Genomic DNA, 13,764 nt, shown 5'->3' with positions numbered 1-13,764 from the left:
TATATGAATAACTGGCAGGGGTAAAACTTAGATAAAATAGTGTGGTCTATATAGATATCAATATCTATCTATCTATCCATCTGTCTATCGATCTAGATAGATCGACAGACAGATGGATAGATAGATACACAGACCACACCATTTCTACCTATCTGTGTTTTACCCCTGCCAGTTATTCATAGGCTGCTGGTTGCCACGGTTATTCCATCAGCTCAGCGGATGGCTTGAGTCCCCTGCACCAATCCAGTTGTGCGACTCCGGGAGCGCGGACAGCTGATTGGTCGGCGGGGCTGGTGCGCGTTTGCAGGGGCGGGGCTGCGGCCGAGCGAGCGGTGCGGGTCGGTGGATGCGGCGCCCGGCGGCGGGCTGACAAAGGGTTGGGCGGCGGCCTCGGCAGGCGTGTGGCGCGGCGTGGTAAGGAGCGGTAAGGAGGCTTCGGGCGCTCGGGCTCCGTTTGACACGGACGCTGGTTTTGAGCCGGGTCCGAGGCACAGGCGTGACTTGGGCAATGCCCTGATCTGGCCTGTCGGACAGGAGCCGCGTGCGATGCCGCCCCAGTGCGGGGTCGGAGGGCACCTGGCACCTGTCAGACCTGCAGCGGCGGCTCTTTTCAGCGTGGTGGCTGCGCTAGTGGGGAAGTGGGGAAACCCATGGAGGAAAACGTAGCACATCCCCAAACTCCCCCGCCCACAAAAAAAGCATTGTTATGTATGTGTATGTGCTGACTTTCTTAAATCCTGCTTTTGTGACTAGCTCAAGAACGGGTTAGGTCTGAGCTAGCATAATACTGCCCTACGTTTTTGCATTGCTGTTACACAAGCTAAGCCTGGGTCTGTCCCATCTTTGCCGGGTCTTAAGACTTCTGGGTTTATCTGTAAGTGGCTTCCCTGTGCAGTGTAAAACTGAGCACTGCAATGAGAGCAGGGCAGGATTAACCCACAGGCAAACTAGGCACATGAAGAAGGGGCCCGGTTGTGCTTATTTTACATGTTATAATTATCGAGTGAAAAAAAGTAATATAAATACACAGTATTAAGTAGGGGCTCATGAGTTTGTCTGGCTAGGGCCCACTAAAGGGTTATTCCAGCCCTGAATGAAAGAATAAGCCATTCTTTCTCTGTTGGAAAGAGCCTGCTGCCTGATCTTATCTGACTTCTGAACAGAAATTTGGGAGGGAAGGGAAACAAAGCAAAAAACAGATGCTTATACAATCACTGTAACATGCAAATTGAGCTACGAGTAAAATTAAGCTTTTTTTTTTCTTCCAGGGACCTAGTTTAGTGTCCTTTTGCTTTATTATATAAGTTATAACTTATTTTATAAGCTATAAGTTTATGAGTTTTATGTGCTAAGGTTTAATCTCCACAAACAATTCATAGTAATTCTGTTTTTAAATGTATTTTGAGCTCTATTGGCAGGGAGGACAAAAGACCATTTAGGAAGATAGTGAACTATAACTGGAAACATAGATCTAGCCATAGATCTAGCCATAGCTAACCAGCTTTGTACTAAACTGGTTTTGAGGGGTTTTTAATGAGGTGGCCAAAACTTAACTCCTAAACCAGGTAGGTATTCAGCATGTAACATGGTTTGCTGCCCTTATCTGAATTAGTCTTTGGCAAACAGCCATAGTTTTCTTTCAACTTGCCTACCAATTTGCTGTGTTTTTATGGGAATGTAATACCGATATTATAGCCATAATGGTCCAGAAATTATGCAAGAGCTGAGGACTCATCCTAAGAAGTTAGTTGCATTTTATAAGGTAGTGTGTGTTAAACTTTGGGATGGGAGGTAGCTTTGTTTCACTTCATTGCTTTTTTTTTTTTTTGGTAATGATAAATAAGACCCTGCCTTTTTGTACGGATAGAAGATCCTATCTCCCTGCCTACAAATATTTTCAATAGCAATTTCATTGCTTCCTTCTCAATTTTGCAGCATGTCTTCTGTCACTCCATCCCAGTGGTGGAAAGCATTGGGTCTGAAGATTTCAAGATTGCAACTACCGCAGTTTCTTTCCCAGAATCTGATTGAAAACCAGATGATGGCATTCAACTTGTGCTAGCATAACTATGCATTTTTTGCTACAAGCTATTTTTGAGATCCTTGAATGAGTGGAGGGCTGGATAGCCAGTAAGAAGGCATGACCCCAAAAGTTATTTTTTTCAGTACTAATTTGCTGAATTGATAGGCTTATTTGAGTTAATGGAACAAATAGCACCACCATTGATGTAGTGCATCAACATGAAGGATCTATGATGGCACTAGGCTGTTCTTATTTGGGGACTGAGTAACTCATCAAGCAGGGGTGGTGAAGGCAGAGATGGGTTCTCCAAGGTAACCTCTGATTGCAGGTGCCACACCAGTTGCCTTAGCTTTCTGAATCTGAGTGTAGTATTGCTAGCTACATGGCAAGGGCCTCTTCTTATATGCCATTCCAGGGTTTCACAAGTTTCTGGATCAAGAAGGAGCAAGATTAATTGTTGGATAGTGTTGGATTAAAATTGTGTAGCTGGCACTGCTTCTTTACAAATATGACTTTACCCACACTGGGTAAGTCTGGGGTAAGGCTCACCACAGTAGGATTGGTGGATGAGTACTCCACAAAGGTACAAGTTCAGTTGTCCTGAGATTTGCTTGCGGGTGATGGACTGGCCCAAGTCTGCTTCTGGAGAGCTGCAGCAAGATAGACATTTGCCCCACTGATGGTGTTCTCCCAATGTTGCTTGGGAGAACGTTGTTCTTACAACCATAGCCTACGCATGTCCCAAGAGAAGGGAGTGATAGCATTAAGAGAGGTAACACCTTTTTTTTCCTTTCCTCTGCTCTACTATGGGTTCACGACATGGCAAAAGGCTGAAAGAATAGATTACAGGAGGCCTCTGGAAGTTTCAGTCTTTCGTGTGCCAACAGTCTAAGCTAGCAGTGTTTAACATGGCTTGCAGGCCTCGTGGGCTATCGGCAGGCCACCTGAAGTTGGTGGGGGAGCATGGGCAGGGATGAGTTGCCTGCTTCAGAATCTGGGGCCCTTGGGCCCCAGTAGACACTGCAGTTGGCTGGAGGACGAGCAAGCGCTGGCACCGTCCCGTCTACTTTGCCCAGGGTCCCGCTGCCACTGCTACCAAGCGCTCTCTCTGGCCAGAAACCAATAAAAACAGACATCAGATTTCTCGCAGGAAACAGTTTTTTTTATCCTGGGATCTTACAGACAGACAAGGACATTATCCCACATTAAGTACCTGTGAAGTATCCAAATAAAGACTTTGCCCCAGAACAGTCAAGACTAATTCAAATTCATGGCCATTCAGGCTGTGAATGACTGTTTTGATGCTTGTCAGTCAACCCCAAGATAAACACCACATCTGGTTTCAGGTGGAATCCAGTTGCTTTGTCAATCCTGGGAGTGGCTGGAGCTGAGTCAGTGATCCAAATTTCCCTCACCCAGTACAATGGCCACTTCTACAGGTAGGCTTCTTGCCTACTTGTTTGACTGGCTTTTGGTTTCCCCAGGAGTCCCTTGGATTCAAAGCACTCAAATGGGCACTTAGGTTATTTTGCAGCTGTTATAGGCAACTGAGTATTTGTCCCTGTCAAATTTTGTGCATCTGCTGATATTTGAAATCTTACTGGAAGACTTGACCCCTGCAGATAACAGAGATCTTCAGCTGTCTCATCATTTTTTTCTAACACTCATGATTACAGAAGGAAGAGGAACAACATGAAGCAAATGTGATCCCAAAAACTCATACTACAAAAAGCAACTAAAAGAAAACCCCCGAATGATCTTTCTTTAAAAAAAAAAATTGTTTTTGAGGGTTGGGATGCTTTAGATGCTTGAGTGTTGGAGACAGGCAGTGATGATCGTTATTTTGTTCAGTTTTTCTTTTTTGTTTGGAAAGTGGGGGATAACTCTAAAACTGTTTAGCTGGATTGCTAAATATATGTTGTAGCGAACTAAACTGCGCATGCTGGACGGATGCACCCTTGACATGGACCCAAAATGCTCTGAGGACAGGACACAGCAAAGGCCAGGGCCAAATTGTTATTTTTTTACCAGTGTACACCAGATAGTGCTTAGGGATCATTAAAGCACAGTTAACCCTTAAACGGAGCGTGAAATACAAACGCAGATAACTCGGTGTCCTAAAATCGAAGTCTAACTTTATTAGTACAGCAAATATTATCTTAGCAGTTTCTATATTCGGAGAGAGATTAAAACATTTAGTACAATGATCTTACCCAATTCCAGAAGTTACTTTGCTCAGCAGAAAAGGTTGCCACTCAGTTCCTGAAACAATGGGTGTGTCATTGGCCGGGATGGCCCAGACAGGTGTTGAAAGCTGGATTTATGATGAGGACGATGACAACACACAACTTTCTTGCTGCCTCCTTTTACGCTTTTCTTTAACATCACTCCTTTGATGACTCCTTGCTTTTGGATTGGTCTCTCTGCAATCAACGTATTGTCCATATTTTATCCTGTCAGCATATTCCTTTGTTCAACAAACCCATCGTGGGCATGCCTCTTAATTTGGCCTTTTTCCAGTGTCTTACTTTGGGCATTATCCATTGGTCTCCCTTATCACCTTTCCTTAACATATCCAATCATTTCATCCCTCTGATTCAGCCACTTAGTGCCAAGTTCAGTTAATTTGAGCTGGTAACAAAATTATTACTATGATATGCTAGAAAAACTTCTCACAGTGATAGAGAAGGAAAGAAACATGCAAGCAACTCAAGGCCATAAGCTGCCTTCCAAGAGGCAAGGGCAACTGATATTGCAGAAAAGTTCAGATAACAATGAGGCTACACAGAATTTAAGCAATGATTAAATAAGGCTAAATATAGAAGAAGGCTTTAAACAAAACTGTAATTCACCACTCTATAAACAGGTGCAACTTTAAAGCATAAAATATGACAAGGTACCCTAACAGGATTAACCTTTTAGTGAGCCTTGGAAAACAAACTCACAGGCCCTGGGCCCATCGAGCACCCCCTTCACATCCTGGTGCTGTCACCCATAGGGAGCAGAGCTTGAAGCCACTGCTAGGAAGGAGCTGCTGTGGTGGCGAGGTCAGCGGAGGGGAAGGGAAGGGAGGTGGATGGGGCCATTTGAGCTGCCACCCTGGGTGGAACAACTAGGGCCCCTGGCAGCTCAGGGCCCTAGGCATGTACCTAGTTTGCCTGTGCGTTAATCCAGCCCTGGCAAAGGCCATGTCTCCTACACTAGTGATTTTTCCAGTGCTTTGCCTGCATCACATTCCTGTAGTTACATGCATCTATGCTTGTAAAGCTGTGCTCTGTATTATTTACATCCCACAAGAAACCAGCTATGCCAGTATATATATCTACATAGATATATATATAGATATATATATACTGGCATAGCTGGTTTCTATATATATATATATATATATATATATATATATAGTTTTGTGTGTGTGTGTGTGTGTGTGTATATATATATATATATATATATATATATATATATATACACACACACACACACACAAAACTATATATATATATATATATATATATATATATATAGTTTTGTCAGCACAATAATGTTTTAGTAGAGTTGTTCCAGCAAAAATATTAGCTAGGATCACCCCGATTGGCGTAATTATGAGATGCTTGCAAGCTTGGAACATTGTTTTTTAAAGTATGCAGCAAGCTACTGCCAGCTGTGCAAAATACAGAGAATTCCAACACTCATAGTTACCCAAAGTACTTATCAGAGCTCGGACTGGATGCTGTCCTCATCTCCCTGACCCAGGCCGGGTCTCAGGGCATCATGTGCTTCAGGGAAGTAAAGGCCTGCAAAGCAATAAATGTTCATTATACAAGCTAGTGAGATAAAAAGCTTCAGGATGATAGTGTTCCAAGATGACACCACTCACGGACTTCCATCCTGTTTTTCACATGGTGGTCAGTTTTCCTCACTAAATACAAGAGCCTGAAGGGCAAGATGAAGTTCAAAAGCACTTGGAGACTTATTATCTGCATAGATCCTTTGTTCTCTTGTGCTTTGGTGTCTCATTTTTTTTTATGCTAGTGTTGGAGTGATGTAGTAGCAGCAATGATAGTGCACAAAATATGCAAGAAGCAAGGATATTTTGTAGGGTTCTTATCTTCTGTTGGACTAACTGCTGAGGAAGAGTTTTTAAGACAAGCTTTTGAGCCAAGAGTTCTTCAACAGACCTTTTCCTAAGGATACACGGTGCTTTGAGGAGGTTACCTGCACCCACATCTTAATACCCTCCATCTTTAATTATTAGGAAAAGTGCTTTGTCCCTGTAGTCATGCTGACTAAGGTCTTGATCTCCTCAGCTGTGTATCCAAGTATAGTTGCCTTTGTTTCAGCAACACATTTTCTTCTAGTAAATAAGATTTCAGAACCTGAAACCCATAGCATTAGCATCTGTGAGTAAATTATTTACTCTTGAAAAGTCAATCAGATTCCAGTTTGCCCTTGAATGCAGATTTGCTTATCTCCTTTATTTGTTGGGAGATTTGTAGGGCAGGGGTACAAAGTTGAAGAAAAGAGGAAAGTTGAGGTGCCAAAGTAATTGAACCTTCAAGGTATTAGATTGAAAGAAAATACAGGGCAAAGCACAAAGGAGATAAATAGGTGGGACCTGATAAGGGTTTCAACTTGCATCAGGGCTGTCCAGCTTCTGAGTGGCAAGGGTTGCATGCCTGCTGCACCATATGTTGTGTGAGCTATATACTGTGCTGCACAGCAGGCATCCCCCATCCTTCCCCACCCACCATGTCGGTGTCCATGCACCCTGCATACTGCAACATGTGTCCCCTCCGTTTGTGTACTGTGCTACACTCTGCATACTATGCTATTTGCTACCCCTGCCCCCTTCCCATGCTGTACTATGCTGGCACGCCACATGGCATGGGGTTCCTGGGTTTCCCCTGTCACCTGGCTGCAGATATCCTTGGCCTTGCAGATCCTGCTGCCCCATCATCTGGGGGCACAGACAGGCAGTGAAAGCAGGAAGGAGTTGAGCAGTACAGGGGATGTGGGGGGCAGCTCCCAAACTGGGAGCCTGGAAGCCACAATCTTTCCTTTATTTTTTCTTATTGCTGTGTAGCAAGTATTGATGCAGCCCTCCCAGAGCTGGAAACAAGGGAGAGTATATATCTACCACAATGTCATACTACAGTTTCATAAAAGCAGTGATGCTAAAAGTTTCAGACTGTTCCTCATGCATGAACAAGGCGGAAGGGGAAAAAGCAGCAGGTGGAATAGAGTGAAGAAAATGTAGTTTGCAGTTCAAGGATCTGGCTTACTATCTGCCTTACTCTGGTTGTCCCTCTTTATCTGGTGTCACAGCTAGAAGCTAAGGAGCGGGATGAGCTGTGGTGCTCGGAAGCTTCATGCTGTTTTTTATACGACTAACTTAAGTGTTGGGAATGGGGGCAAACTGTGCAGTCGAGTTGTGCACCTTTGTGATCATGATGCCAGTTTGATCTCAGGCAAAAGTCCAAGTTGATCTTAGCCAAAAGGCTGAGATGGGAACCTTTTTTAGTGCAAATTTTATTAAAAACACACATCACCCTACACTTACAAAACTTCATATTTTGAGCATCCTTGTTTTACTAAAATTTCATATTGCAAAAACAACTACATATCCAAACATACAATTACATATATTTAACTCTTAAACAGCATACATCAACTTCCCACAGAAAAACCCTTACCCTTACAGAAAAGCCCTTACAGAACTCTGTTTCTTCATACAGAAAAACTATTACCTCAGCAACCACCTGAAACTCTCTGCCCCTCCCATCAGTCCTCATTGTTGGCTTAGTGAAACAAGTATATCCAGTCCTTTTTCCCTCATTTCTTCTCTGCCTTCTCTTCTCTGATCTTTTCCTTGGCCCAATCAATATAGTATTTTAGTTCATGCAGTCCCAGCTTCAGGCACTCCAACCCTACCTTCCCTATTTTATACATCTGCATGAAACCTTTCATCCTGATGTAATTAATCAGTGTATGAAAAGGTGAGCCATGCCCATGGACTCTTCAGAGAGGTCTTATATATTTCCCATTTCCTCAAAATTGCAGCTACATGAAATCCAGTGATATGCACTGCTTCCCCCCTCTGCCTCCATTAGTGCCGTGCATATCGCACTTACATATGTTACATAGGTGAACAATCCCAAGTCTGACAGCCCCCTGCCACCCATATCTCTTGCTTTGTACGGTTCAGAAGTAGCCAACCTTTCTCTTTCAGCATTCCAGAAGAACACACATTTCCCTCTGTACTTTTGCTGTCTGCTGCCAGGTCAGTGAGAATAACATTCTCGTATATAGAATAATCAGCAGTAGCACAGCCTTAACCACTACCACTTTTCCAGCAAAGGCCAGCATCCTTCTGAACCATAGCTAAAGTATTTGTCATTTCCTTGCCATCACCTTTTCCCATGCTGTTTCCCTCTTTCCCCTCAATATCCATCAGGATCCCTAGCATTCTAATATCACTCTCTCTTATTTGAATGCCCAAATTCTTCAAGACCCTCCAGTTCCTTACTCCCGTTATGGTGCTTTTAAATCTATTTAGTTTAACCCCCATCACTTCTCCATACTCTTATGTTTGCTTTAGCACCCTTTCCATCAAAAGTCTATCCCTAACCGCTGCATTTATCATCCATGTATAATACACATTTTACCTCTCCCCTTCCTGGTATCTTTACTATGCTTATGACCATATATTTTCTTATTTTTTGTCTAACAGTTGCATGCCACACAAAAAATAGTGGTGACAGGGGGCACCATTGCCTCATTCCTGTACAGATTTAAAGGCCTCACTTAGCTGCCCATTAATTTGGACTTGACTCTCCACTCTCTATATTGTAGCCTCATCCAACATATACATTTCTCTGGGAACCTAATTGAGCCTAGCACTTTGACTATGTAATCATGATCCACTCTGACATATACTTTTTCTAAATCTAGGTTTTCTGTAACTGACTCAATTCCACATTCAGCGTCTGGGCATCATTAAATGCTACACATATGGTTTCTTTCTTGTTTTGCTCTCTTGGATGTGGGAGAGTGCATCTTTGATCACTCTGATTGCTTTGGAGATCCTTCTATCTGGCAGTGCACATACTTGGCCTTGATGTATTATCTTCTGGAGGTTTTTCCTTGTCTTCAAAGCCAGCATCTTGGCTATGAACTTATAGTCCATATTAAGGAGTATAATCAGTTTCCAGTTTTTCAGGAGTTCCTTCTCTTTCTTGAAGAGTAAGATCACAGAGTAGTGGTGGACGGGTTGTACTCAACCTGGTGAGATGTGAGCAGTGGGGTACCCCAGGGCTTGGTCCTCGGGCCTGCACTGTTTAATATCTTCATCAGCGACTTGGACGAGGGAGTGGAAAGCACGCTTTCCCAATTTTGCTGATGACACTAAGATGTGGGGCGAGGTGGACACACTTGAAGGGAGAGAGAGGCTTCAACTAGATTTAGACAGACTACAAAAGTGGGCAGATGAGAATAGGATGGGGTTCAACGTAGACAAAAGCAGGGTGCTGCACCTTGGGAGAAGGAATCCACAGCATACATACAGGCTGGGGAGTTCCCTTGAAAGCACAGAGGTGGAAAGGGATCTCGGAGTCATTATTGACTCCAAGATGAACATGAGCCGCCAATGCCAGACTGCAGCCAGCAAGGCCAGCCATACCTTGTCATGCATCCAAAGGTGCATCTCAAGCCGGTCCAGAGAGGTGATACTCCCCCTCTATGTGACTTTGGTCAGACCGCAGTTGTAGTACTGCGTCCAGTACTGGGTGCCGCACTTCAAAAGGGATGTGGCCAGCCTGGAGAGGGTTCAGAGGAGGGCCACCCGCTTGGTGAGAGGGCAGCAGGACAGGCCCTACGAGGAGAGACTGAAGGACCTGAACCTGTTCAGCCTCAGCAAGAGGAGGCTGAGGGGGGACCTGGTGGCTGCCTACAAACTCATCAGGGGAGATCAACAGCAAATAAGCAGAGCTCTTTTCTCCCCAGCACCACCTGGGGTGACGAGGAATAATGGTAATAAGCTGATGGAGAATAGGTTTAGGTTAGAGATCAGAAGGCAATGTTTTACAGTTAGGGTGGCCAAAATCTGGAACCAACTTCCCAGGAAAGTGGTCCTCGCCCCTATCTTGGGCAAATCCAAGAGGAGGCTGGATGATCACCTGTCTGGGGTCTTGTGAACCCAGCATTCATTCCTGCCTGTGGCAGGGGGTCAGGCTAGATGATCTGTTCAGGTCCCTCCTGACCCTAGCTACTATGAAACTATGAAACAACGCCTCTTGTCAAATCTTTTCCTGCCTCCCCTGTTTCCACTATCTCCTCAAAAACGTCCACTATCTCCCTCCTTACCCATGCCCAGAACTTCTCTTAAAATGCCATAGGCAGTCTATCTGCTCCTGGGCATTTCCCTCTTTTAAAGATTTTAAGCAGTCCTCCAGTTCCTTTAAGCTTGTCTTGTCTTCCACCTTCTTTATTCCCTCATCCCCTACTTTTTTTTCAACCTCCTTCACCAAATCCTTCATCTTCTTCCTGTCTACTTCTGTTTTCTGATATAACTCTTCATAAAATCTTCTTGTTGCCTCTAACGCCTCCTCCTGGTTTTCTCCCTGGGTACCACCTTCTGCCCATACTGCCTTTAATTCTCCTTTTGCTGTCTTCACTCTAGCTGAAAATTATAAGGGCTGTTCTTCATTTGCTCCCACCCAGGGTGCTTGTGCTAAAACGTTTTCTCTCTCCTCTTTCTTTTAAACTATCTTTCTATCACTTGCTTTGTTTCTTCTAGTTCTTCTCATACCTGTCTTCATTCTGCAGCTTCCTTTAGCAGCTCCTGCATCTTTCTTTGTAGCTCTCAGCTCTCTTGTTCTTTTCCCCATGGTTCTTCAGTCTTCCTTCTGAAAATTTCTCCCCCTCTTCTTTACCATCATCCATCATTCTCTGGTGCTCTTAAAATATTTCTTCAGTGTTCTCCACCCCTCGTATTGTCTCAGGTGTGCTTGACATCTCCTCATCTTGTAACAGGGTGCACATTTAACTTCCACACCCCCTTTCCCCTTATGGGGCTTTTACCAAGACTCACTTCCATATTCAGCGTCTGGGTATCATTAAATGCTACACATATGGTTTCTTTCTTTCTTATCTCTCTTTCTTCTGATATAAACACAAACTCGGTTCTTGATTTGTTTCTTTCTGCTGGGGTAAGTTCTAGTGAAAATTTTCTTCCCTGCCCACACAACTCCTAGTGATTCTTCTTTAATTAGTTCATCCTGATTGGTAACAAATATGTCTAAAGTTCCTCTCCTCTTTCTCCTGTTCTGTCACCTGCTTCTATTCTGCAATTGAAGTCCCCTGCTGTTATCTGCAGTCTCCCTCCGACCATGTAAACTGCTAGCTTTCTGAGCAGAGATTTCCTCCCCTTCCGCTCTGGTGCATATACATTGGAAACTTTTAATTCTGCTTCTCCGACTGATAGTATCATTCGCTGCAGTCTGCCACTGATGATGTCTTCCATCTGCTATTCTTTCACCTCTGGATTCTTGAATAGTTATTGTCACTCCAGGCACTTTGTTTTCATTTGTCTCTGATCACCAGGATGGTCCCCATCTCTACCTCTTCTCAAAACGTTTATAATCCCCCTCCCCCGACATACCACATTCTTACAGGCAGATTATGTCTGCCTTTACTTAAACACAGGCACAACTGCATTGATTATAGCTTCAATTAATGTCAGGAGTGTTTTAGCAAGGAAACAATGGGAACCGGGCGAACCAATGTTAAATCAAGTGCACCTGTCCCTTTAAAGATGGTCTGTGCCACTGCTCCTCATGGTTGATTCCCTCCCTCCCCACTTCACCTGTGTTGCTCTTGCAAGCTGCCTGATCACCAGGGACCCTGGTTCTCCCTGATTAAAAAAATCACAAATTCTCTAATAAAAAACCCAAAATCCATGAATAAAATTAAAGGCCCCCTACAGCCCCTTGGCTCTGCTCGTACCTCTCAGTCCTGTCCCCCTGCACAACCTTGCTGCTGCCCTTCACCCCCCACCCACAGCCCCTGTTCCCTCAGCCTTGCTGGAGGGGGCTTTTAGCTGGCAGGGTTATGGATCCAGGTCCACAGCTCCCTGTCCCGGCTCCCTCATGCGAGCTCGGGCAAGGCAGCTCCCCACCACCATGCACACTCCCAAGGGGCTGGGAGCACCCGTGTCCCCCAGGTCTACGCAGGGCAGACGCAGGCTGCGGGCTCAGGCTCCCACCCTGCTTCTCTCCATAGTCCAGTGGGCACGATCCGGCATGGCAAGGAGCAGCAGAGCCGTGCGGAGAAGCTGCTTGCTGCTGCTCACTCCACACTGCCCTGGCGATGCGCCTCCTGCGCGAGGGGCTGCAGTGAAGGCAGAGGTACAGGGTTGCGCCCCTCAAAGCAGTGGCACACACGGGGTGCGTCACCAGGGCAGTGGGGAGCTCACAGCAGCAAGAAGATCCCTGCGTGACCCCGCTGTTCCCTGCTGCACTGGGTCATGCCCGCTGAGCTGCGGAGGACCTGGGGGAGGAAAGCAGGGCGGGAGCTGGAGCCTGCAGCTTGCACCTGCCCCATGCACAGATCTGGGGCTGTGGGTCCCCCTGCCCCCTGGAAGTGTGTGCAGCAGCTGGCCCCTGTCCAGCTCCCTGCTGGGGCCCTGCAGCTGCACATTGTGGCCCTGGGCCCCAAGCACTGCCTGGCTGGGCAGCAGCCCCAGGTCTGCCCAGCTCCCCCCCTCAATCTCCGTCTCCTCCCCACTTACCTACTGAAGCTGCTCTGCAGGTTGCCTGGGGCCATGTACATGTTGTACATGCACACAGCGCACCCTGTTTCACTGGCTTCCTTCCACTCCCTCCCAGCTCCCTGCAGGCTGGAACTCTGCCACCCTGCAGGGAGCTCATTGCAAAATTGCAAAATCTACAGGCTTCTCTGTTAAAATAAGAAATACGCGTTTGCCTCTGGTAAAAATTAAAATTTATGATTTACTCCATTTTTCTGTGGGAAACGGAAAACCCAGATCCCTGCTGATCACTTTTGCAGCTAAGAAGACTTCCATTTTCCCACCTCCCCACCGCTCATATCCCCTGCCTCCACTCTGGGTTGGAGCCCAGGGGAGTTAATGGCAGGAAGCTGCTCTCTGGCTCTGACCCTGACTCACCTCTTTATCAAGGTTCTTCATACTGACTTCCTGTCCCTGAACTTTCTTCTTTTTCCCTGCCTGTCTCTCTGGCTCTTTTCCTTGCTCCATCTACCCTCCAGCCCTCCAACGCGGTCCCGGCTCAATGACCCGTCTCCACCCACGCTCCGAGAAGAGCTGGGACTGTGCCAGGTGGGTGGCAGCGGCAGCGCTGGAAGCAGATCGACAGCGAAATTTGGGGTGGATGCTGCATCCTCCCAGCGCCGCCAGTGCCTACTCCAAGGCCAGCACCCACCAAGAAGAGCCCCGCACATACATCCCAGGATGCAGCCTGCCCTGCCTTGCACAGATCTGGGGGGCACATGCTCCCCCTCCCCTCCCCTGTGCTCTCCTGGGGTGCAAGCAGTAGCGGGAACCACCTCCCCACGAGCTATGGCACCGGCTCTTCCCCCTGCCCCATCTGGGCAGTGCCTGCTCCTGCCCCACCCTCACCACGGGGGGGCATTGATCTGCCTTCCCCCCACCCCTTCCATCCCCCCTCTCCTTCCACCACACCAGACTTACCAGCTGGAGGCAGCTG

The 13,764-nt window shown here is 46.2% G+C and overlaps 1 protein-coding gene across 2 annotated transcripts in view; it reads left to right on the top strand.

Annotated features, from left to right (window-relative positions):
* The first annotated feature begins 312 nt into the window (after positions 1 to 312).
* The window catches only part of DHCR7 (7-dehydrocholesterol reductase), a 30,712-nt gene continuing 17,260 nt past the window's right edge, over positions 313 to 13,764 (top strand). Inside the window, exon 1 of one of the 2 annotated variants that reach the window (XM_019476750.2) lies at positions 313 to 414. The gene's annotated coding sequence lies outside the window, so the exon portion shown is untranslated. Of the gene's footprint in view, positions 425 to 13,764 lie in introns of both variants that reach the window. The other variant, XM_019476749.2, reaches the window with a different exon arrangement.

This window comes from Alligator mississippiensis, chromosome 2 (assembly GCF_030867095.1).
Source record: "Alligator mississippiensis isolate rAllMis1 chromosome 2, rAllMis1, whole genome shotgun sequence".
NCBI lineage: Eukaryota > Metazoa > Chordata > Crocodylia > Alligatoridae > Alligator > Alligator mississippiensis.
This window is presented reverse-complemented; position numbering and strand designations above follow the sequence as displayed.